General features: G+C 39.4%; 1 protein-coding gene across 3 annotated transcripts in view; it reads right to left on the bottom strand.

The window, feature by feature from the left end:
- LOC105927757 (roundabout homolog 1) overlaps positions 1-26,291 on the bottom strand; it is a 145,032-nt gene that overhangs the window by 95,240 nt on the left and 23,501 nt on the right. The window lies entirely within an intron of this gene.

The following is a 26,291-nucleotide window of genomic DNA, read 5'->3' as shown; positions in this document are numbered from 1 at the left end:
ACTGTCCTGGTTCACTTGTTTTAAGTGTGTTACCGTGATGCTTTTGGTGAACTGTATGAATTCTGTAATGAGAGAAGACAACATCAATGAACTCTCATATACTTGAATATGTACAGAAAAATAAATTAAATTCCACCTAAGAAAAGCCTAATTTGGGACTCTCAACATCATAAATATTACATGAAATATGAAATATTTGAAAGACAGAAAAAAAAACAAAATTGGGGAAAATTGAAATTAGCAGCTCAGAGCTTTAGAACAAACCAAAAAAATTTTAACGGTCAGCAAAAAAAAATCCTAATTGGTGCATCTCTAGTAAATATAATACATCTTAAATATAGAAATGTGTCATTTTAATCAAGCTACTACAAGGAACTGAGGAAAACATTACTGCAGATATCAAAATTTGATTTCATTTTGAATATGTTTTCTGGCTGCATTGTTTTTCTATGTCAGTAATGCTTTCGCTATTTAACTGATGTAAAACTGTTGGGGCACACTTTGGTTCTTTCAAGGGACTGAAATCAGCAGATTCCACAGCTTTCAGCAGACCTCCCTGTCATGTGTCAATGGCCTTGGAAAGCAGATAATCCCTACCATGCTCTAGTGATGAGATCCTGCCTTCCCTTTGGAACCAGTAATACCCACACAGGCAGGTGTTAACGCCTTACAAACTGACAGAAGGGTTTATAGTGTTTTCGTTCTTCTGTGTGTTTTCACATGTGGATTTACTGTGTTTTCCCAGAAGCTTATAAAAGAAAATGAGATATCAGTTCCAGCCTCCCATTTCACATCAAAACTCAAAAAATAACCCAACATATGCACAGGCTCTTTATTAGAGATCTTCATATTTGCACATTTTGCTGTGGAACTGATTATGGTGTGACTCCCAAAATAAGATTCCACCTCACCAGCTGCATGAAATGTAAATCATCTCCTTTAACTAATAATTATTTGGGTTCTTTTACTCTTCAATTATACTAAGTGGTTGAGGGAACTGGAAAGGTATATTCTCATGAAAATCAAACTTTAAAGAGAGCTTCTTTAATATAAGCCTCCAAAAATATATGTAACAACTTTGAAACCATTGAATGTTAACAAACCAGTGGGATTTTTCTTTTTAGCAATGTCCAAAAGATACAAGTAGGTCTTTAGTAAAGAAGCCTGGTATCCTGGAGAAAAAGTTCAAATTGTACTGAAAAGCAGCAGTTTGGGAATATTTTCGAGGGAACATTCAAAATTCATAGAAATAGGAGAAAATATAAAAAATGTTAGTTTTAAAAAAAAAAAAAAGAATGTTTTTCTTTTTACAGCCTTTGAACCTTTTTCGGCCAACAGCTATTGTTTTCACCGCATTCAAATGAATGCAATGACAAGTTTGCCAGGGATGCAAATATGCCTATGATAACAATGCGAATTCAACGCAAGAGCATGAAAATTGCTTTCTGTGGTCACTTAGATTTGGGAGGATGCTTTAGCGTTTACCATGAAACCAAATCACAGCTACAATTGATGGGAGCATCCCTGGTAGTAAACATGTGTCAGAGCCAATAAACCTAAAATTCCACTCCGCTTACCATCCTTTTCACTGTCTGTGGTATCATCCCACTGATTAAGGAGAAGACAAGAAATCATATGATGGCGGACGGGAACTTTAAAATACCTGAAGGAAATTAAGACTCAGCTCTCGACACCCGAAGAAAAGAAAGGACAGTCAATATTGGCCACAGAGCTGAGGAGAAGAAGTGTAAATATTTAATATCAGGAACAATTTTCTACACTGTCTAGACTAGTAAAGGGGTATCAGAACAATACAAACAAGACAGGGACTGTGGCCTTTGGTCCCTGTTTACAGCCCACATGCTGCTTCTCTTGTTCTTAATTGTGTTGGACTGATGCCTGGGGGTCCACGCAAGTCCCTAAGCTCCCTGGCATTACTGGGAGGCAATATCAGTCTGCCACAAGTGGGCCCCCAAAAGACCAGGCTTTATCTGCAAAGGGCCAGCAGCCAGCATGAAATCAGTATGCAAAAACATGCACACAGGTGCACAATGGGGTACATGCATCCAAACCAAAGGCAATTTGTTGCACATTTGCAATAACAAAATGTGTCTTTTTTTTTCAGTTTGATGCAGTTCTGTTGTTTTGTCGAAATGTCTGTGTAGGTTCAACAAAGATATTGAGAAAGCAGCTTAGTAAAAGCTTTTGTCTCTATGGGGACACAAATAAACTGTGAGGAAAATTGTTGTTTCTGAATGTGGCAAATCGAAAAAGGTCAGAAAAATTAGCTTAATTTAAGTTTTTTTCTGCAACAAAAGAGGAATAAATACTGGAAACACCGACACAAATACTTCTTCCAATTTATAGTTATTGTATTCTGAGTGACAGTAGGCTATATATAGTTGTAATAGCCACTGTTTGTTTTTGTAGAGATGCACTGACAGATAAGACTTCCCCCACTCAGTTTAGACAAATCTTATTCTATTTTTTATTATTTTTACATTTTAAGAATCATTATATAAGGCGGTTAAAGAAGAGTATTACTATATTTTTTCTCACCTTCCTCATCAGTATTTACAGTGGAAACAAAGGTGACATCATGCTGTTGCATGATGTAAAATTATTGTAAAAATAGTTTTACTTTCATTTTAAACTATTAGATTTGAACATTTAGAATACATTTTAAAATCCTATATTGGAAAATATTTATGTATATATGTAATATTTATTCCATTTATGTTCTAGGGAATGTAGATGATTATCTAAGACATATAAGGCTGCCTGCATTTGCAAATCCAGCATGTACTATTACCAACAAAGACTGAAAGTCCTAATGGCTAAAACGGATCACCTCTACTGTGCTCCAAACAGCCTTCCTGTTGTCCATTGAAAGTCTTGCACTCTCCCTATCCCACTCTCTCAGAGTAAATTAATCATAGATACACATTTTGCTTTTAAATAGTGTCATACATGTTCTCTTACTTTGAACCAACTTTACTCAGTAACAGCATCCACACAGAGAACACAGAGAATATTGCACTTCTTAGTTCCCACTCTGTTTGTTACCAGTCAGGCTCAAACATGTCATCAGCCAATTGTAGCTAACAGCTGATTTCTCAGCATATTTCAAATTCTACTCCAGCAAATGTCAGGTTTCTAGGGATATTTGTACGTTTTCACATTCATACCTACCATAGAAACTCACAGCTAGCTTGCAATTATCAACAAATAAGAGTAAGACTGAAAATGGCAGGATGGCTGAGAATAAATTATAGACATTCCTTTGAGTGTAGGTATTCAATTGTACAAGTAGAAGGCAGAAAAAAAAATATGAAGGTATACATTATAGCAAGTGGAAGAGCTTTAAAATAACAAATTATGACCCCACTGACTGTAATAACACGCTGCGAATGCAGTTTTCCTCAATCCCGGTGGTCATGTATGAGCCCACCCAGGTGTCATTTACAATATAACAATATTTAGAATGCATTAAAGATTGCCAATATGATGGTTTTGATTCAAACCCAAGACATATTAAAAAAAACAAAAAAAAGTTTCTTATCTAACTTCCTTTGTGGAAGACACACAAACTCACAGAGATTTGAATGCGCCGACGAAGACCCGAGCTTTAGAAATCAAGTCAGATTCATAGATGCAATTCTTAAAGAATGTGCATAATTGTCTCTTTGTGGTTTATTAAAATAAGACGAGTCATTGAAAAGCAGTTGGTGACATTTATGCAGCTAGAATGCTCCAGACATATTGTTATCCTTTGATGCTGCTAAAAGCTGACTGACACAATCAGACTGCATTGTGACTCTGAGACTAAGACTACAAGAGCCACAGTGGTGGTTAAATTCCAACCTGTTATGCTTTGGGATTTCCTATGCCTTAGTGCAAGTGGCAGTTTTGTGGAGCAGGGGCCTGAATCAGCTAATAAAGGCATGCAGATTGTCTGGAAGGCTTAGGAAAGAGCAATAAATAGAACGCCTTGTTAAGGCAAACCCTTTTTTTTTCTCCAAGCTGCAAAGGTCATTTAGTCTTCTTTCTTTGAGACCCGTGGGCAACATCATTGATCAAAGTCCCAACTTTTAATAACAAGCAGAGATTTTCAGAAGCTTCAGTGGTCACGGCTGTGGTCTTGTAAGTCAAATTGCACCGTGCCAGAACAGATGACTATCCACTGAGGATAACAAGAGAAGAAAATGGCACAGCAGAGAGTTACGTTGACACAACCGAGCTAAGCGACATCAAAAAGTGTTGCTGAAAATGGTCACTGTGACAACAACGTTTGCACCCCTCTAACATGCTTTTTTTTTAAATTGTTTTAGTTTAGTTTTTTTACGCACTTGGTAATCTGCTTTTGATAAAAGTCAAATATATTTTTTATTCATACATTAGCCCTAAAATAAAAGTGAAGTTTTCAAAGAGGTTTAAGTAGGAATTTACAAGCATGTACACTGTCAGTATTTCCATCTGTCATTACGACCACCAACAATAAACCTCCCACACCCAGAGCAGACAGTTTATATATTTAGTGAAAGTAAAAAAAACGCAACATTAGTAAAATGTTAGCGTTACATAAGGTTAGGTTATTTGATCATTTCCTCTGATTTAGCACCTTGAGTTTACAGGAGAGTGGCTGCAGTAGAATCTTTTAAAATTGTTGTTATCTCGCTCCCTTTACCAGTGTGCCGGTGTCGTTGTGGTTTGTCTGATTTCTCTAAAGACTTTAAGTTGTTTTTTAGAGAAGATCCCTTAGAGAGGATCTTCAGTTGGAAAGTTTGCAGGACGCTGCCTAGGCAAATACCCAGCAAGAAAAAAAACAAATAAATAGTCTTTTACAGTAAACAGAAACTGATGCAGTGGTGGTGGGTAACACAATAAAAAAAAATATCCAAGCTGAGTGAAAATTACCATTCACAGATAAAACACAAGTTTCTCACAGGTTTAAAAGAAATCTGTCATCACTGTATAATATACTATAGGTGTGAGAAATCCATACATTCTGATTCCCATGCTTGTGTTCATCTATTATAATCCGAATGCCATAAAAGCTTTCTTTTTTTTCCACAAATGTGAAATTGTGTATCTCTTTTTGATGGAGAGTTGTTCAGGTTTGGTGAGATCCCCCTAACAAATTAGGTTTTGAACTCCAGATGGTGAAATTCTGAATGCAAACTGCTTTTTAGTTTAGCACAAATAGGAAGGGGATGGAGTACGCTAACTTCAGTTTTATGATTAGCCAACGGTCAGCCATTCTAACAGTGTTTGCAATTTCTTGTCTGTCAATCTGTTACTACCGTATTTTTTGGACAATAATGCACACCGGATTATAAGGCACACTAAATATTCTTCTTAAGTGTGTAATATCACTCCGCCCCTTCACGTACACAGCTTTCTCCTGAGAGGGAGAGCTATCCGTCTCTGTCAGGAGGACAGAGTAGTTGGACTACACTGCCCTGTTTCTAACATAAATACACTTAACTTTTATATTGAATTAACTTACTAGGTTTATTGTTGCTAGCTTGTACTCTGGGTGCAGGCTGCCTAAAGGCTCCCACATACTCAGGTGTATTGTGCGCATACTGTGAGCTTGGCGGACTCAGCGCTGACTCTCTACAGAACATTTACCCTTCATAGTCGAGCGTACTGTTGCCTACATTTCTTGTGGGAAATTCCTACAATTTCCACACTTTCTGCCAGTGGGACGAAGCGCCAGAACAGATGGTAAAATGTGTGATTAGCTAGCTGAGCACCTAGAGCCGTTCCTTTTCCAGCAGACTCCCACCTGTCAGGGAGAACAGAGAGGGACTGTGATGACGCACGTCCTTCTGACCGCCTGCTTGGAGCAGCTCAGTGTATCAAGCTCGATGTCATATATAACATATAACAGTTTAAGGTAAAGACGTCTGGCCTCCGAGAAGTTTATAGTGTGAAACCGCGTATGCGGTCGTAAAAACTGAGCTCTGCATGTACCTGTATGTGTGGTGTCTGCGCAGAGTCCGCCGTGAGTACGCCTCGAACATACGCGGACCTCTGCAGAGTGAACTACACCCAGAATGTGGGGGCCTTTACATGAATGTACTTCTAGTTTCAACATTACAGTCAGGCAGTCTTGTAGACAGCTCGGGGGTCCAATCAGGTAGTGACACAGTGTACCGCAATGCTCAGAATATCCATTGAGCGGAGCAGCTTCGTTGCTAATTAAGGTCGTACTTACACATTTTACAGATTTCTGAGCGCACTGTACCACATAAAATTGGTCAGTGAGCACAACTCTAATCATATATAAGGCGCACCGGATTATAAGACGCACCTTAAATTTTTTGTGAAAAAGGATTTTGAGTGTGCTTTATAGTCCGAAAAATTCGGCACTTCACTTTTTTTTTTCCTTTTTTTTTTAACTGAGGTCACTATCTTCTGTAACACTAACAATTTAGAAGATATTTGGACAAATTCCAAACTAGACTTTTCTTTCTTACTAAAAAGAAGACTGATCGAAATGAACACTCCGGCACCTAAAGCAGTTGTCTTGATGTGAGGAGCGCTTTAAAATAATAGCAGAAATAAAAGCATTTTATGAGACAGACTTGCCTTTAACAAGAAATAATGCAGTAGGAAGTTCTCAATCCACACCCCCACTGTGATACAGCCCAACACTAATGTCAAAGCTTGATTTATTACAACAAACTGCATTTATTTGCAAATAGTGATTAACAATCTCATTGAGTCTAAATTAACCTCTCAGATTTAGGCACCCCATAAATTGTGCTCGAGCTCCAAGCAATGACACCTTCATGAGCTGCATAAAAGGACACAACCCCTTTTAAACTTTCACGCATGACTTTTAAAGGTTCCAAGTTATTTCCAACACCAAACATGGCTGCCGGATTTTGTTCATTCGAAGGTGGCATCCATCTTTCTAAACATCTCATAGCATTACAAAACAAACAGGCCAATTTACCCAAATGTCAACCATTTCTCTTTTTCATTTCCTCTAGACACGCACTCTAAATATACACACTCATTTGTAAAGTTAAATGCAACAAATCAATAAATACCACGCATTCTTTCGCAGGCTGTACAAACTGCAATTAGGTGGAAACGAAGAACGCTGCCATTCAGTCAAGAATGTGGAGGAAAGAATGTGAGTGTTTCTGGGCCAGAACAAGGTGTCTAGAACCTCGCTCTCTCTTATACTTTTTTTTTGTCGTCAAAATGCGTTTGAACATGTGTTTTCAATCGCAGGTTATGAATAGCTCTGGTTACACCGGCCTATACTGTAGAGCAGACCTTCGCTCTGCCGCGGCCCTTACAGCGACACAATGCAGCAGAATGAGGCAGTCTTTGGGGAGGCGAGCCAAGGTCATGTGCACGATAACACCTCCCAACTGCAGCACCCAGATGTTCAGGGCAAGATATGAGGCTGAGGGGAAATGTAAACAGGAGAAATATGCTTACAAGCTTAGCTACCGGCTACGCGGATGATTTCAGCAGATGTGACTATTGATTATTGGTCCATTATACTCATAAGTAATATCACATTATAGGATGTCAGATTCGGTGGCCAGAAGCTGCTTATTATGTCCGAGCAGAACTCGTAGTTTACCCGCTGACTGAATAATCGACTTGCTGTAGCAAACTTGTTTCACTAATTTTTTTTTACAGTACCGTAGTAAATGATGACGGGGGAAAAAAAGAAAAAAAAACTGCTCGCCATCTGTTAAATGCTCACTGGAAAGGTAACAAGCAATGAGGTCCCCAGGGCGCTCTCGAACCGGAACACTGCTGGTGCACGATAAACATCTGAGCCAAGTAGGTCACCGGGACACTTTAAACGGAGAGCAAATCCGCCCGGCTGTCTGCCACATAAATAAAGAACCAAACATATCGGACCCTTCGGCTAATGTCATTCCAATTTGTATGAATCTAAGAATAATTTAACATTTCCTTGCAGCTCTTCCGTTTTGTTTAGTTTTTTTTCAATAATGAACTAAATGGTATTTAACTGTATTGCTAGCAAAGCGTACGTGGCACGTTACCAACTATCCTCATGCCTTTTATAGCTAATCCTTTTTTATTTGTACCAGTGAAATACTCCTGAGCAGAATAATCCCCAGTTTCCCTATACTATGCATTATATTGCTTCAGCACAGTGAACGAATGACCCGAGGTGGATGATAGTCTGGAGCTTACCTCCGGTGCTTGTGATGAGAAGAACCTGAGAGCACAAGTGCCAAGGAAAGGCCAGCAGACAATCCGAGGGGTTTATTTTCACTCCATTAAATGTGCAGTGAAAAGTAAAGCGGTTGTACAGAACACTGATTATCACTCAGGCGGAGCTCGGCGGGGAAACTTCACACGAAACGAACAGACATTGAATTTGTGCTGGTTTGTTATACACGAAAGATTAACAGTTACTTGTGCGTGTATTATAAAAACTGCAAAGATCAAAGTAGAAACAATACGTAATAGATGTTCTATGGTGTTACTATGATCATGTGTGGTTCATTTCACTCTTGAGTTTAAATATTTTACTTTTTTAATGTTTTCTTCTAACTTAACTATATCAATTCCTAATTATTACATTACAACCTAACGTTAGGTTATTAGATGTGACTTGAGCTTGACTTAATGACCTACAGTTGTTTTGGTCTTAACTGGAGATGCATTCTAATTTTACCTTAAGAAATTGTCACTAACAGGCAGAAATCTTGCATGTCTCTTTTAGTTGTTTTGTTTTTTTTTACTTGTGAAAATCAGCACCATATCTATTGAAAAAGTATCAAAGGGATCACGAGACCTTGACCGAACATTGCAAATTTACCTTTAGAAGGATTTTTTTTTTTCCATTTTTGGGAGTTTGAGGTTTCATTCATACAAAATAAAAAAAGTAATAAGAATTGTGTATAGGTGTGAAAAAAAACCCTATGGGTAAACCCTTAGGGTTTTTCACACCTAAAGTTTGTTCACTTTGGTCTGAATCAGTTGATGAGTTTCTCAACCTTTTTTCCAGCGGTTCTGTTTGTTTTCACAGAACAAGGGGATTAAATTCCCCTCATTTCCACAAAACAAGACGAATCTCACACCATCACAACAGTGTTTTTCAAAACTACTTCCAACAAAATTATCATAGAAGTATACAAATAAATAAAAAAACAAATTTATACAAACAAATTTTGAGATAATGTCTTGAAACCTGCCTGGGGTGCTTTATGCCTTAAAAAAGACATATGGCCTCTGTTTATCAGCTTGTTTACGCTATGCCTCCCAAAATGCAACACATACCTGCCAAACTGTATCCGATCAAGGTCAGATCACGTTCATGGTTCACACTTAAAAACGAACCGCTCTACAGTTCATTTAGAACCACACCGGGATTCTTTTTTGGAAGAGGTCGTCTCCTTATCCTTCCAAGTGAACTGTAGAGCGCCTCATTCTGGGTGTGAACGTGGCCATGTGCCCTCTCCCTGTGCGATTGCTGCATTCACACCTACACAGAAGAACCGCACTGAGAGGGGATACAAACCTTGGCTACAAAGGCACTAAATACCTCAAGTGTGGGGGGGGGGAAACTCATATTAGTGATTAGAGTGGATTTTACTAAAGCAAGAAGTAGCTACTTTCAGTATCAGTGAGGCTTTGAGTCATGGTGTCAGACGGAGCAATGCAATGTAGGAATGTATTTAAAAGGACATTTTTCTAAAAATTACAATAGATGTCTGTGGTTCTTTCAGGCTATCAGAATCCAAGACAAAGGGATTTTTTAGAAGATAACAAGTAGGCTTAACTGGGTACAGGAAAGCTGTTCTTTTTAATCCCTTTCAGCTTTTAACCTGTGGCTATCATGGAAGATGATGGATTTGTGAATGCTATAACCCGTTCAATAGCCTTTAAGTTAAAGAAAGGGTCTATATTATCTCAGGAGTAGTGGCTATGCTAACCATGTTAGCCACTAATTCAAAATGGTAAAGATAGTTTAAAATGGTGACTCATAAATCCTTTTGTCTTTGTTTGAAAATAATAATAATCTGCTTTACAGCAACTGCTTTTCTCACATGCGCTGTGATTTCGTCTCGGCTGGTGATAAAAATATTAAGGACCACTCAGGAAAGGCTAGAAAATACGTTTCAAATTCTGTTCCTACATCTTGTTTTTTCAAGACAAATTAAAAACAGCTAAAATATTTATTGGATCAAATTGTTGCATCTTCACCTTTTGGTGTGTCAGTTACCCAGTTGTGACGATGCCACTCCATATATACAGGACTGTCCCAGAAAATTAGAATATTGTGATAAAGTTCTTTATTTTCTGTAATGCAATTAAAAAACATGAAATGTCATACATTCTGGATTCATTACAAATCAACTGAAATATCGCAATCCTTTTATTGTTTTAATATTTATTGTGAATGTCCTGTTTGTCTCTCTGTGTTGCCCTGCGACAGACTGGCAACCTGTCCAGGGTGTACCCCGCCTCTCGCCCAGTGAACGCTGGAGATAGGTACCAGCAAAATGAGGACTGGTCCTAGTTGCCAGATCTGTCCATCCATTCTCTGACCCACTTAATCCCTCATGGTCCCTCAAACCCAGGACCTTCTTGCTGCAAGGCAACAGCGCTACCCACTGCACCTCTGTGCAGCCCATTGCCAGATCTATTGTTACCCAATTGTTCCTACACTGAAATTGGCATTTGCAATTTCATCATTTAAACTCAAAGAACATCCAACGTCCTACTCTGCTCAAATCTAGGTTAGTTTTTGTTTAAAGAGGCCCACTTAGAGGAAAGACTTCACCCTGTGCACCGGAAAAATTGAATAGAAACAGAGAAGCCTGTTGATAGGCATTAAAGGCAGATTTATCAAGGCCCGCAAATTAGCATCTGTTTGCAAATCATAAATAACACCTGCGGGAGGGTCCGCTGCTGGGGGTGATGACCTCAAGCTTCTCAGATCTAGAAACACGAGAGCAACCAGCTCATTTCAATAATGACTGCAGCAGTCTGCCAAGAGACACGTAAATTAGCCCAGCACTACTGCAAACAAGCAGAGCTGTATAATCAGCGGCTTAAAATTTGTTTCCACACACATAAAGCTAATCACCTGTTTTGGTATTTAATATATGCTGTCTGGCTCACATATAAGAAAAGTTTAATTGTTAGTGCTTTCATGCCTATGTCCCTGCACAAGTTTTCATTCAAACCTATTTATCTACACTTTTTATTTGTTTTTCAGGATCAGATGTTAAAGTCTAAACTGTAGCCAAAATATCAATAACAAGCCACACAAAGATTTTGAAGCTTTTGAATATATATGTGTGTGTATATATATATATATATATGTATATATATATATATATATATATATATAGATAGATAGATAGATAGATAGATAGATAGATAGATAGATAGATAGATAGATAGATAGATAGATAGATAGATAGATAGATCTAACCCCACAGCATCACACTTCCACCACTGTGTTTGACTGTCAGTCTGATGTTCTTTTTTTAAAATACAGTGTAAGTTTTATAAAAGATGTATAGGAAGAACCATGTCCAAAAAGTGCCACTCATGTTATGGCTGAATATTTTATTTAAATTTCTTTAAATCATGAACATGATGTGTTTATTTTTTAACCTTCTTGTTGCCAGAGATGTTCTGTTGAACAGATTTCTTGATTCCACGGGTCGGGATGTAATCAGGCCTGGTGGCGGCTAGAAAATCTGATCCAAAATAATAACGTGGTTTCACTGTTAATTCATGATTTAACAAGGGGTCAGTTATATTTTCACATGGGGTTATTGTGGTTTTGAAATCTTTTAGCTTAACAAACAAAATGATCATGTGAAAACTATAATTTGTATATACTCAGGTTATCTTTGTTTTATATTAAAATAATTTGCTAATATAAAAACGGAATTAATATCTAAGGTTTTTCAGAGCACCGTATATCTGCCACTGCATATTCTCAGAGCCTCACAAAAACAAACAGAACTCTAAAAATAAAACGCAGCCCATGGTCAAAAACTGCACTCCCCACAATGGTTACATTTAATAATGTGACTGCACTGCTAAACGTCATAACATTCAATCACATTTGAAATTTAAAAGCCAGAACTAATTCACGCCCTACAGGAACCAACACAAAGAAAAGTGGTTAAACAGGAAAAAGTAACAATCCCAACCACATTGTCAGCTACTGGGGTTTACAAAAACCATCAATGATAGTTCACAGTTATCACAGGATGACTAATTCTTACCACAATTGTTTTGTTTCGTTTTTCTTTAAGATAACTATGAAAGATGTCAGAATTGCCCATATCTGACATTGATACACAATGATCTCAGATAAATCAGTGCAAACAAGCTTTCAACACTGGTTTCCTCGCTACTTGTATGTTTACCACATGGGACATACAAGCAGAGGGCAGCAGCCTTACTCTTTAAAGCATTTACAGGTTCAACATATCAGCTGGCAGGATATAACTGGGAAATTACCGAGGGAAAAGCGGAATCTCACTCCTTTAATTGGGACTTGAACTCGAACAGGCAATTTATGTAATATTTTAGTCAGGATGAATCTTGAGCAAGTATTTCTCACACCCCTGAAGTGGGTCTTACCACTTCTGAACCTGCTGAAATTGCTTGAACCTTACCAGTAACTGAACCTTCCAACACACAGCAATTTTCCCTCTGCACCAGTCCAGCTCTAAAGAAAATTAATTCAGTAAGTAAATTGCGACGTTTAAAGTATTGACTTGGGTGTGGGGGTTGGTTATGAGTCGAATACAAATGGATCCTGGACTTTTAGCATTTTTATTGCTGATTTTAAAAAACATGTATGTTTATCTTGACATTTATTTACACCTGTGTGTTGTTCTTTCACATTAAATACCAATAAAGCACAGGGAAATATGTAGTTATAACCTGAAATTGTATGAAAATGAAAAATGGCTAAATACCTTTGCAAGGCACTATGTCGTGTCGTACCCAAGGACACTTTACTAAGCTGTCGGGGGGACGATTGAATTGAATAATCAGATTAAATGATGACCGTGCAGCCACTTAGCTACACCTGCCACTATGTTATCTGCTTCTTTTATTGTGAATTTAATTATTTGTAATCCATCCATCCATCCATTTTCTAACACGTCTATCCCTTGTGGGGTGGCAAGGGGTACCTATCTCCAGCTGTCAATGGGCGAGAGGCGGGGCACACCCTAGACAGGTCACCAGTTTATCGCAGTATTTATAATCCAGATGTATGATTTTTATTCGATACGACTTTTATCTTTAAAATCCAGCCATCCATTTTCTATACCCAGTAATCCATTGAAGGCCAGGCAGGGTACACCCTGGACAGGTCAACGTGATTGTGTAGCCTACTGACTCAGACACTGCTGGGAAATGCAACCCAAATCCGATATTTATGTCCATATGCGACCCATACCCGTCTTCTTCGTGGCAGTGTGAACGACCCAATTCCAATCTTTTCACCCCCCAAAAAAATCTGGTTTGTGCCACTTCCATATGTGGTACTAATTCAGATAAGCATCGGATATTTTTCAGTGTCCGCATTTGATCCATCTATTACATCACTCTCCTGTCTCTCACTACACATCCACACACAGCAGTAGCAGTTAGCGCTCCATAACAGACCATTGTCAATTCGTCTTGCTATGATGTGGTCTTAATATTATCGGCTCCCGTTGTTCAGCAGCTTTCTAATAATAAGGGGAGACAGCCGCCAGTATCTGCGTTTTTATTTTTATTTTATAGAGGGATTTTTAACAAAACTTTATTGAACACTTCCAGAAACAATTACAGTCACCATTACTACAGTGTGCTGCAATGTGACGTCTCCCATTGTCTGCGCATGCAGGCCGCTTTGTGGTCTTTAACAGCTCAGACAGCAGTATGATGGCATTTATTACATTTAATAGTAGTATGAACACCCCAAAAAAATCCAATGTCAGCAAAAAATTGGAATTGAACATCAAGACCGGCAGTGTGAACGTAGCCTTAGAGACACACAGAACAAACAACCACGCACACCTACGGGCAATTTGGAGAGACAAATTAACCTAAGTCATGTTTTAGGACTGTTGGAAGAAGCTGAAGAACATGGAGAGAACACACACATGCACAGGGAGGACATGCACACTCCTGGATTTGAACCCAGGACCTTTTTGCTCTAGGACACAGTGAAACCAACTGCGCCTTAAATTATGGATGTGAGTAAACGTCTGGATGAACTGATGCACTCAGCCCTCCACCTCTTTAAATTCCTCTGTAGAAACAGCCCACACAAGAAATGATTGGTGTGAACTGTGACATAAAGGTTTCTGGCATCTTTTGCAATATGCATGTTTATCCTAGTGCATACGTGTTAACCTTGGGAGGGTGAAAGCAAAGAAGCTAAAGACAACGTATTTGAATTTATATTGATGGAAATCAATTTAGCTCTTTTTCCCACTGAAAGCAATTATGCATGTCTTCCAGAAGAAGAGAGTAAAGATCTTTTAAATGGCAGACTGCATAAACAAGTAAAAAGAATTAACAGACTAACACTTTACTTGTGCTGCCAGATTATATATATATATTTGTTTTACCCCAGATGATTTCAATTTGTTTTTTAGTTTAATTCTGTACATGTTGCAGGTTGCATTATATCAAATTAAATAATGTTTCATGAAAGGAGCCAGTTGAGCTGGTTTGAGCATCTGATCAGGATGCCCCCCTGGGCACTTCTCTTTGGGGGATTTCCAGCCACTGAGAGGAAGAAGACCCACAACTCGCTGAAGGGACTATAAATCCCGTCTGCCCTGGGCCAGACCCCAAGGGGTCCCCCGGAATGAGCTGGTAGGATGTGGTTGGGCACAAGGATGTCGCATTTCCCTGCTGGACCTGTTCCCTCGCCGTGAAATGTATATTTGTTTTTTGTCCCCTGCACAACAACATAGATATGTATTAACAGTTTTTTTAACAGAATTTGAAACCATCCATTTAACTATAAGGTAAATAGTCTAAAGATGGAGAACCTTCAAAAGAGCTGGAAGAGCAGGGTGCACAATGCCCAAAAGAAGTCTCCAAAAATGCTAAGATGACTTTAAAAATATATGCGTCTACAATCAGCAAGACCTGGCCAGCTTACAATCGTGCAATCCACCATGAAAATACGTATCCCTGCTGGAATGAAACGTTACACCGTCGGTAAAACTGAAAAAGATGAGGCAGAACAGACCCTGCAAAACGACAGTGACCCAGAACATACCAGTCAATCCATCAAAGACAGCTTGAGGATTAAGAAATGGAAAGTCCTGGGCTGAGTCAAAGCCCGGATCTTGATTTCACTGAGATGCTGTGGGCTGATGTGACCCCGCAAACATCTCCCAGCTGAAAGTCACGAGAGGAAGAATCTCTCCTCAGGCTGCTGTGAGAGATTGGTGGGGGGGGGGGGCTACACAAAGTGTCTCAATTCCAACTAAGAAGGGGAAAGACTAGCTGCCAATGGCCAGGGTGTCCTAACATCTTTAAGAAACATGTTTTTGTTGCTATCCCTTGTTTAATGGGTAAAACAAGGTATATTTTTGCTGTACAATCCAACCAAATATTTAAAAACAATCGATTACATATTTATATGTGAGTGACTTTTAATTAAAAGGTGAATGGGGTTTTTCTATTTGTTTCATAAAACTGTGTATGAAATGACAATAAAATGTGTTACTTGTTAGATACAAAAAAATAAACTAAAAAAAACACAGCGCATTTGGCATTTTTCATAATAGGCCTTTCAAATGCATCCATGGAGAAAGACACTTGTGAAATTCTGGTTTAAAAGAGGCAAACAGAAGCACTTCAGAAAATGATTTAAATAAAGTTTTGCCAACATCTATAGTGACTTTGTGGAGGACATTACGGAGAGCCGGGTTGTGCACCAGGCATATCATCTTATACATGCTCTTCCTCTAGCCTAATGAGGCTTACTGTCAAAGGGCTCAAACCGCCTTGAGAGACTACATTCCAATGTCAAACCTTGCCTAATGAAGGTAATATTATATGGTCATCCCTGTAATCACAAGGCCAGTCCTCAGGGCATGGTTCTCACATTTACCTTTGATCAAACTGCTTGCACCTTCAACTCAACGCTTAGAGGAATGCTACAAGCCGAGAGACGTGAATGCAAAGCTCAAGATAGTGTCAGATTTTATTTTTCTCTTGCAAAATGAAATTAAAATGACATAAAACCATTGGGTGATACTGAAACTGTATGAGTTGATAACTCTGGTTCTATATCCTCATGGCTTTATGTAAATCGTGTTATTGGGCCAATGTCAGGAAGTCTACACCCTGGCAAGAAAGTCGACATTACTTGTTCTCCAAGGATTGCTTGGCAGGAGGACTGCTAAGTTGGTCAACCGACGGTTATATTCATCACAACATTAGTGCCAAAGTGCGAAGAACATTTCAGGTTTTAGTAGGGAGAGTGTCAAAACGTGATAAATACAAAGAAGGCATTTCCAAAATGAATAACATTACTGCCCTGCAAGTCTCGCGTTGCTGCAGATTCATCTTTTTTATTTCTATTCCATTGCATAGGATATTAAAAAAACAATCTAATAATAGATGTGCTAATTAAAGCAAATTATGCATGTGTTGGGCTCTTCTGTGAGAGACGCTCTGATGGGAAACGGCTCTTTATGCAGCAGTCCTCCCATAAAGCGCTTTGAACCCTGTCAGTAATGACAAGGAGACAACTGAAGGAGAAAGATGAGACGGATCGAGGAAATGGCAAAGGGATAATGCGCGCCACTGATGTGTTCTCTCGCTGCACTCAGGTATTCTTTGTTGTTAGTCTAACTAATCTTAGGTTTACCCGTCAAAGCGGGCCTAATTGATATGTATGAGAACGCGTTTATTTTCCCGATGTGCACGAGCATGGACACCAAGAGAGACGGCTGAATATCTATCTAGAGGCATATTGATCCAATTGATTATCATCCGCCTCGCTGGAGAGGAGACGGCTCACAGAAAGCTTCTCTGAGGTCGCTTTACTGTGACCTTTACAACTGCAACTTCAAAATATTCATTCTACTGATTACTTTAAATCCTACATTTGTGAAAAGCGGCAGATTTATTCTATGGGAGCATTTAAGCCATTGCTAGGAGAGATTGACAAGCTGAAGGAACGCTACGTTTTGTTTCAAGATTTAAAAACAAAAAAAAAACTAAAGCATGCTTCAGCCTGCTAAATGAATTGGACAAGTAGCATTTGCATATTAAGCACATATTTCAAGCGCAGCATGTCGCTATGGCTTATAAAACCTCAGGACTGTGGAGAGCAGATTTATTTAACCAAGCAATTACCCAAAGTGCCTCGGCAAACAGACAGAGCTGGACACCAACCTCAGAACAGGAAACAAAGGCAAAAGAAGTACAAACGAGCGAGAGAAAACCATAAACCCCACAAGGATTTCTAAGCTTAGACGCTATTTTGTTCATGAGTCCAGCCATTGCTTCACTATTTAGGACCTTTTCTCTCTGTGTGCGGCTGTGAAAAGAGAGAAGAACTTAAAGGTTTTTACGACTCTTTAGTGATCGTCACATTAAAACCACAAACGTATGTATTTTATTGATAGAACAAATGTGGCTTTCAAATGTTTATTCATTAAAAATGTAAAAAGTGTTGCTCGCATGTGTATTCAGTTAAATAGATCAAATCGAGTGCAACCAACTCAAGGCTTCATCCGTTTGTGTCTGAACCAAAAAACGGTTCGGGCCAATCACATTGCCATATTGTGGTTTAAGGCGGGACGTACCGGTGCGACAAAAGTAAAAGCTGCTGACCCCACAGCTGTCCCACATAAACATGGCTGCTATCACATCTGTTTTGTAAGAATCCACGATTTCATCTTTGAGAGAAGAACAGCAAGCGCCTTGACCAGCTTACCTTCTTGTGGTTTCTCATAGCAGCTGCTGCCTATGTTTTATGTTGATGCCGTGATTGGCTAAAACCGGCCTTTAGTAAGCAGGGACGAGGTGTTGCTTCACCCAATCAACTTGGAGAGTTCTGCTTCTTTCCCCAAACGGATTTGATACGAGCAGTCCTAGATTGATAATGTGCATAACGTAGAGTTCTACACATTATTAATCTGGCTGGCCAGGTTAAGAGGAAAGCTGTTGTTAAAAGAAAGCTTCAAGAACACATGCTTGACTTTCTCCATTGTGAGATCAATAAAGACTATCTTATCTTATCTTATCTTAAACAATATGGTGGCAGCATGATGGTGTGGGATTGCAGTTATTCAGTAAGGACAGGGAAGCTGACCAAGGCTGATGGAGCTAAACACAGAGCAATCCTAAAAGATAACCTCCAAGCAGCTGCTAAAGACTACCAGCAGTAAAACGACCCTAAACATGCAACACAATCGTTTAGATCAAAGCATATTAATGTGTTAGAATGGCCCAGTCAAAGTCAGAGCATGAACCTAAATCACAATCTGTGTATAGACTAGAAAACTAATGTTAACAGATGGTTTTCATTCAATCAGAACTTGAGCTGTTGTGTAAAGTAGAATCTCAAAGCTGGCAGAGACACAACCCAAAACGCTACGTCTGCAATTGCCGCAAACGGTGGTTCTGCAGGGTACAGCCACAGGGGGGCTGAATATAAATTCAAGTGATTTATAACGGTTTTCATTTTAAATCCTTCTGGATATCAAATAATTTTGAGGTGTCGGTCATTTAGCCTCTTAATCCTTTTGACACTTTTAGGTATGAAATGGTGCCATCTGCCACAGAACGTTTCATCCCATCCACCTGTTAATTGAAATCCACTTCATATTCTGGATTTGAAGTTATTTATATGACATTGGTTCTCCTCTACCTGTCATTTATCCCACTATTTACAGCAAATTTAAATATTTGAAAATTGAAAAAATGGTTAAGTACTCATTTAATTCTGCTTCTATGACCACCGACAAGTGCACAAATGTGTTTACCAACCACTGTTGCTGTTTCCTGTGTTTGTATTTATTTACAAATACTTATTTTCATTCCTGATTGGACCGAACCATGGACATGTGGGTACGAGTTGAATAAGTAATTGACAGGGGAGCCGTTATTTTCCTCCTAGTTCATAATATTGTGTTACTTTGTCTTGGTTCATCAAATAAAATCCCAATAGGATGCAGAGAAGTTTGTAATTGTAACGTGGCAGTCTGTGAAAGAGCTCGAAATACCTAATTGAAATGTGAACACCTGAACTGAGCTACTATGAGCAGAAAGGTTCGAGGGGCAGCAGAGGAGATTTAAGCAGCCTCCTTCAGGCGAGGCTGCTACATCTATCGAGCCAACAGATGCCAATCGATCCCTCTCAAAACGAAGACCGGGGCGTGTAAATGCTGCATTTGGCTCTGTGTGTGTGTGCGTGTCGGCGCATATGTGTGCCTGTGTCTCTGGGAAGATGTGATGACCTGTGAACTCTGAGCCCACAGGCACTTGTCAGAGCTCCCAGTAACTTAATTCTCCCTAGGTTAGCAACCACACTCGCAGCTCCGGAGGAAACCAGCGAGTAAACAAGGGAGGCAATCATGAATCACAGCTTTCGGCAGACGATCCGAAAACACTCATTAAAAAAACGAGCTTACGCTAACACCATTACATATGCATTCATGCACACTCAAGCAGAACCATGCAATTCCTGCAACATCTGCAGGCGCTTGAGAGGATGAGATACAGTTATTCTGCTTCAACCCTTTCCCGGTGGGTCACATTCTTCTAAGCAAACAATTGAATTAAACTAAACTCAGCTAGCATAAGCTTATTTTACAAAGAGTGATTTTACTAATCCTTGGAATGACGGCGGAAGCATAAATTTCTGACGGAAGTGATACAATTCTTCACAATCAGACCGTAGGTATGCAGGTGCAAACTAATATGTTGTCATCCTAAAAGAATTAATAGGTGTTTAAAGAGAATTAGTAGAGGTTTATATTTTATTGCATTAGAAAACTCTGACAATAAATTTTAGAGAAATTGAAACTCCAATTTGAGTACATTGATCAAGCGGATAGAGAAAATCCCACATTAAGAAATGATTGTAACAACTGGCAACATTATTAATACCCCTAAAAGATCCCACTCAGAAAGAAAATGTAAATTGTTTACATATATTTTTGCTTTTAGAATTCCTTGACCTTTCCTGACTCAGCTTTCTTGGTCACTTATGCCTGTTTTCAAATTTAATTTATGTTCGATATTTCTAAAATAGTCAGGCTTTTAAAATGGAACCTGAAAAAAAAACAGAAATAGGAAGAAAAAAAGAGAGCCCTTAAGGACGGAAAAAAAGGAAGTACATAAGAAAGGGCATCGGTTCCAAAATTCATCAAGTTCCATCATTTTCCAGATTAAGTACGATACCTTTTTGTGAAACAGTTTTGTGTTTTTTGTTAGTTTTTTACACTTTTTTAGGTTGATCAGAGTAACTACAATCTTCTACCTATTAATCCATTCCTGTTTCCCTGTGGTACAAATATGACCTAACACACGGTCCCATTTCCGCTGGGCTGGACAAGAACCTGTTAATCCTGCATGCATAATGAACGGAATGGAAGGGACACACACAAAAAATCTCTGTAGCTCACTATTTGAAAACTGCAGCAAAGAGTGGCATGTTGCGGTCACTAAATCTCCATAATAAGCACGAGATGGTATCCACATGCCAACTGGTTGTTTGGGGAAAAGCCTCTTCTGAACTACCACCAGAAACTTAAGCGGGCAAAGTTCCCTAAACTCTGCTGGGAATTGGTTGCTATGGTCTGATGGGACTAAGAGGGTAATCGCACCAGAGCTGCTCGGTCAGCTTTCACCGGACCAGAGCTCATTTTCTCAAATAGTGCTTCATTTGTGGAGGTAAGATAACTCATCTCACTTTGGTGTGGACCAAACAAACAAACTCTGGTCCAACTGAAAACGTTTGTCCTGGTTCACTTCAAAGGGTAACATGGTGCAGTTACACAGGAAGGCAATTAAACTAACCAGTTAACCCGGCAGCATTGGTGACATCACTCATGATGTATGGATATAAATGTCTGTAAAAACAAAGAAGCACATGGTGGTCATTTGGAGGAATTGGCATAGAAAAATGGATGACAACATAGAAAAGCTCCTAATTCCTGCTGTTAAGTATAGGGGAGAAGCAGTGATGTTTTGAGCCTATTGCTTATACAGATGCCCTGGAAATCTTGTTAAGAGTGCATGGCATCACAAATTATTGGAAATATCAAGGAATTGTAAATAAAAATCTGCTGGATTTTGGTTGAGAATGAAAAATGGATTTACTAACATCAGAATAATGATCCAACACTAGTCGCCAAATCATCATAGAAACGGTTCAACAGTCACAAAAAACCTCTGACCATCTCAGTCTCTAGACCCAAATCCTGTAGAACATTTTGGGTTGAGTGGGAAGTGCACAAGTGAGGAAGCAGGGCTCTGGGCAAGCTATAGAGATTTTGCAAGGATAAGTGCTAAACATCACTCTGCATGTCCAGTCATATTATAAAGGAGCAGATAAAGTAATGTCCTATTGGTAAAAGGGGCTGGTACAACAGGAGTACCAAAGGTTGTTTAACTGATGATATTGTTAAAAATGTTTCTGTTTTAATCTGGATTTTCTTCCCCAGATTGGTGACTGTGTTTAACATAAAGGTTGATCATTTTTTCTCACATTTTCAAGCTGCAAGGAGAAGCAATGGACCCCACAGATATATATAAATACAATCTTAAGTACATGTTCATTCTTACCTGTGAAAGGTAAAGCCAGTGGTTCTGGTCAGGGCCGGATTATCCGTAAGGGCCAGTGCCCAGTGGCACCAACCATGGGGGGAGGGGGGGCACCACATGACACATGCTTTAAAACTATATTTTTTATAAATTGTTATATTATTTACTTGAAATTGTTGAAAGACCATGCATTATTCGTTTTGTGAACACTGATGTCACAATAATAATAAATGATAAATAAATCAAGATTTTTTTGATTTCAACATTTTAAAATGAGATATTTGAATATTGCTCACTGCTCATATGCCTACATGTAGTTGTGTAAATTAGTAAATAGTAAATTACATTACAGAAATCCCCTTGATTATGTCTGATGTTTTTGACCGGAGGACAGAACAAGTAAGGGGGGGGGGGGGGGCTTTGAGGTATAGTGCCCAGGGGCACCACATTGTCTTAATACGGGCCTGGTTCTGGTTTGTATTGTGAATCATTTGCTACAATTTCACATAGCACATGAATAAGGTTATCTTCTCCGAGTCGTTCCACTATGCCACTACCAATATGGCGGCAACGTTGACGTGCGACTAAGAGCTCAACGAGGCGTCTCAGGATATACGTCTGTGGTGGAGCCGAGTGAGCCAGCAAAGCCCAACGGAGATGCGAAAAGAAGGAGGGTAAGTAACTCTAACCCTGTGGATCTGGTTGGTCTTCACCCACCCAGGGGTCACTTCACTGCGAGGCATTTCAGGACAGTCTACTTACAGTAACTGTGTCAATTGTCACCATCTTGGTCTCTGATAGCTCCGTAGTACTGCCGGCCGGCAGGTGGCCCCAAGATGTTTATGTCTGCTGATCGTGCCCGGAGAGCAATTCTATTCAGGCTCAAAACGGACTAAGTAAACTCTGTCAAGATGACCGCTTGGCATATATTGTTTTATTTGAAGATGATTATATGATTTTTTTTGTGTGTTTTCTTTTCATGATCAAAATATGCGACTAGGCTCCTTAAGCGCAGTTGCAAACCGAAAAAAAAAAATCAGCATCTCAATGCATTTCACAGGGTGCACCCACGGAATGGAATAATATATCCAACATGATCAACGCTGAGATGCTTTCCAAACAAGCAGATGCCTAGGAGCCTATTAACTGAGCGCTTTCTGCGGAAGAATCAAAAGAATTTTGCCAAATTCATCCGAAACATAAAAGAAAGTGGTGCACAAAGATGTCCTGTCAGCCATCTCCTCATTAGGAGCGGTATCCAGCTCATTGCTGTCGCCATCACCCAGACCACAGGGTGCCTTGTTAAACTTAAGAGTTTGACACAACAGGTCAGCTTCTCCCAATCAAGCCGCTGTAACTGGAGGTCCGGCATTGTGCAGCAATGCCACGGCGCATTTTTTGAGTCGCAACAGTCTTGCGGGAGCGAGCGCCCGTTGCCAGAACAACATGAGTGAGTACAGGTGAACCCCGACCCTTGCACGTCTGACACCGGCAGACAAGCCACACGTCTCAGCTAAACTGTTTCCCCGTGGGGCTGCTGCGTACGCCGCGCTGATGGAATTAGCCTGTGCTCTGCCGGTCTCTGAGGCCCTTTGGTACCTCCTTCTCCACCGATAACATGTGAATGAGAAGGCAAAATTAGCCTCAGAGGACCTTGACTACTTAATGCTAATGTAATTAGATTATGAATTAGCTTTGCTTGTACAATTAGTACAACAATCCTCTGTTTAATTGACGGGATTGAGTCCAATAAGGAAGGTTTTGAAAAGGACGTATGATTCTGAATAGAACTCATCTATTTTGCTTTTTTTTTTCAGATCTTGACTTCAGATTTGGCATCGTTAAATCACAGATAGATCATACAGATTTTACACAAAGAACAACAACGTTTCTCCTTTTTCAGGATTTATAGTCAAGGTGCTGTACAGTGCTGTACAGTTCTTATCTGCTTGTGTATAGGCAACACAAGAAGAAGAGAATTTTGCATTTTGTTATAAAGTTTCCAGGACCAACATGTCAGTCTGGGAGCTAACTCATGTTTAAAGTATGTAATGGTTTAAAGTGTAATGGCCAATCAAGTTGGGTGCAGCGGTCTTTTCATCACCTTCTGTGAGTAGGGCACTTTATTTCTCAGAAGTCTGGACAAAGGCATCATCCATCTGGCTCAAACATTATTCTCCCTACGGATGGCAGCCTGTCATTTATTAAATTTAAACTATTTAAAAATATTGTTGTATTTTCTGCCTGAAATATTTTTTTACCTTTGGTTTATTTAAAGAGGCCATTTATAAATCATTTATTGGAAAATGTTTTTGTTTTGCTTGCTTGATTTGTTGAAATGCGCAAGGTTCTCTGGGTGCTAAATCTATAACTAGGTGTGAGGGCAGGGCCAGACCTTGGTAAAAGGCTTGAAATATTTATTCCTTTAATAAATCGATGTTTTGCAAAAGAGTGCAATTTCAAAAGCTTTCAGAGAAAAAATTTTTAATATTACTGCAAGGTAGCAGTTTTGTGCCAATTACCTGGAAGATTTTAGAATGATCAAATACAAAAGATTGATTTAGAAAAAACCCATCCATCCATCTATCTATCCATCCATCCATCCATCCATCCATCCATCCATCCATCCATCCATCCATCCATCCATCCAACCATGTTAACAAACTTGTGTGTCAGCCAAATTAAGAAATACAGTACGATCAGTGGCATAGCTGTGAAAGCTTGTGAGCCCATGGACATAGTCAAATTTTGATGAGATCAGACATCAGGTTTAATAACTTCTCATCAGCTTTCTGACTTGACTGGTTACCATACTTGTCATTTTGGAATTTGCATGTATTTTACATACTAATATAGCTTTTGGTAAGATGTTGCATTGGGTCCAAAAGGATTACACCAAGAAATCAGTTGATCATCAGACAATTTTACACATGACCATCCCAGATCATGCTCAGAAATCTGAGATCCGATCGTTTTTCAATTAACTAGTCTCATCAATTAGTCTCGTTTGGCATGGAAGTTGTTAGTGAGTGAAGAAGACAGAGTTTCAGTATCAGCAAGACTTCAAAAAAGCCAAACAAACAAAGCACAAAAGTGTAACAATCTTCCAGAAGGGACACTCTTTTCCATGATGGCATGTTGGCCGTTGGTTCAGACCACTACTTCAGGGAGTTGGGTATCAGCCGGATGCGGAACATGTGACAGCAAAGAAGTTCTGTTGTATCCTTCTGAGGAGTGATAGGATAACGCCGCATCCAGAAACGCTGACAGTCTTACAGTTTGGGTTACAGACCATAGAGAGAGTACACTCAGAGATAACTGGAAGTAATGCTAACCATGGTAATTGTGCTAATCTCTCATATGAAATGCTTAAAGAGTGACTCACCCAAAAATCTATTTTTTGTTGTTTTTGCTGAAATACTGTATAAACTTAGCTACTTTAATGTTGCTGTGGAATTATATTACATTTTGATGTGAACATTATTTCTGCAATATTTGTCTTAAAAGCGTCTTGGTGCTGCCCTCTTAAGGTTGAACGGTGGCTATTGCAGTTGAATTTTCCTATTGGTTCAAACGGTACATGCTTTCACCATCATAGCACTAGGTTGGGATGTAGAACCATATTACTCAGACACACACACCCATGGTGAGTCAGACTCAAGAGTTGGAATCGCAAGCATTGATTAATAGGCAAGGCAAGGCAAGTTTATTGACGTAGCGCTTTTCAGTAACAAGACAATTCAATGGTGTTTAGTGTTTGTTACTGCTTTGAATGTTAGCCCATGTCAGCAATGATGCTGCTAACATCAGAAACTGCACCCATTCTGTATTTCACAATCTCAGCAGCTCAAACTGATAATGCTCATTTTCGTTGGGATCCACAAAGCCTCGCTCAACCTGCGGTTATGGGGGGGGGGGGGGGGGGGGGTGAAAGGTCCTCTGCCTCAAAAGACCGATCCATGACGAATCCACCAGTGTCGGCCTGGTCACTCCATGTTTCAACGTGTCACTTTCCCTCGTCCTGACCGCAGCCCTGCTTAACCGCCCACCGCTCATCCCCACACTTAGCCTCTGTTCCTTTGGCACTGGCCACGTTGGTGGTATTTTTTTATTATTATTTGTCTGAGGGCGGGTTGCACTACAGTGCAGTTTAAATGTTAACTATGTAACCACGTTGCCTTTGTTTTGTAATACCAGTGTGGCCCTGAATAACAGCAGAGCTGTGTAACATCCACTGCTCTCTCTCCAACACATGGGGTGATGCCACTTTTTGTCCTAATAAAGAGTAAACTATTGACCGCATCAGCAAGGTTCCTTGAGGCCGCTCCATAGTTACATTAAATAAACTGAAAAACGAAGTTGGACACCGATGTTTTTTTTTCTTTTAATAATTAAAGGAAAGAATGAGACTTATTCTAATCTGTCAGAAACAAGATGCACATGTAATCTGAAGTACTTTCCCCTCATTACTCATGAACATGTGCTACTATGTGCTGTTAAGA

Source organism: Fundulus heteroclitus, chromosome 11, assembly GCF_011125445.2.
Source record: "Fundulus heteroclitus isolate FHET01 chromosome 11, MU-UCD_Fhet_4.1, whole genome shotgun sequence".
In the NCBI taxonomy this organism is placed as follows: Eukaryota; Metazoa; Chordata; class Actinopteri; order Cyprinodontiformes; family Fundulidae; genus Fundulus; species Fundulus heteroclitus.
Note: the sequence above shows the minus strand (reverse complement) of the source record. Positions and strands in the feature narration are given on the sequence as shown.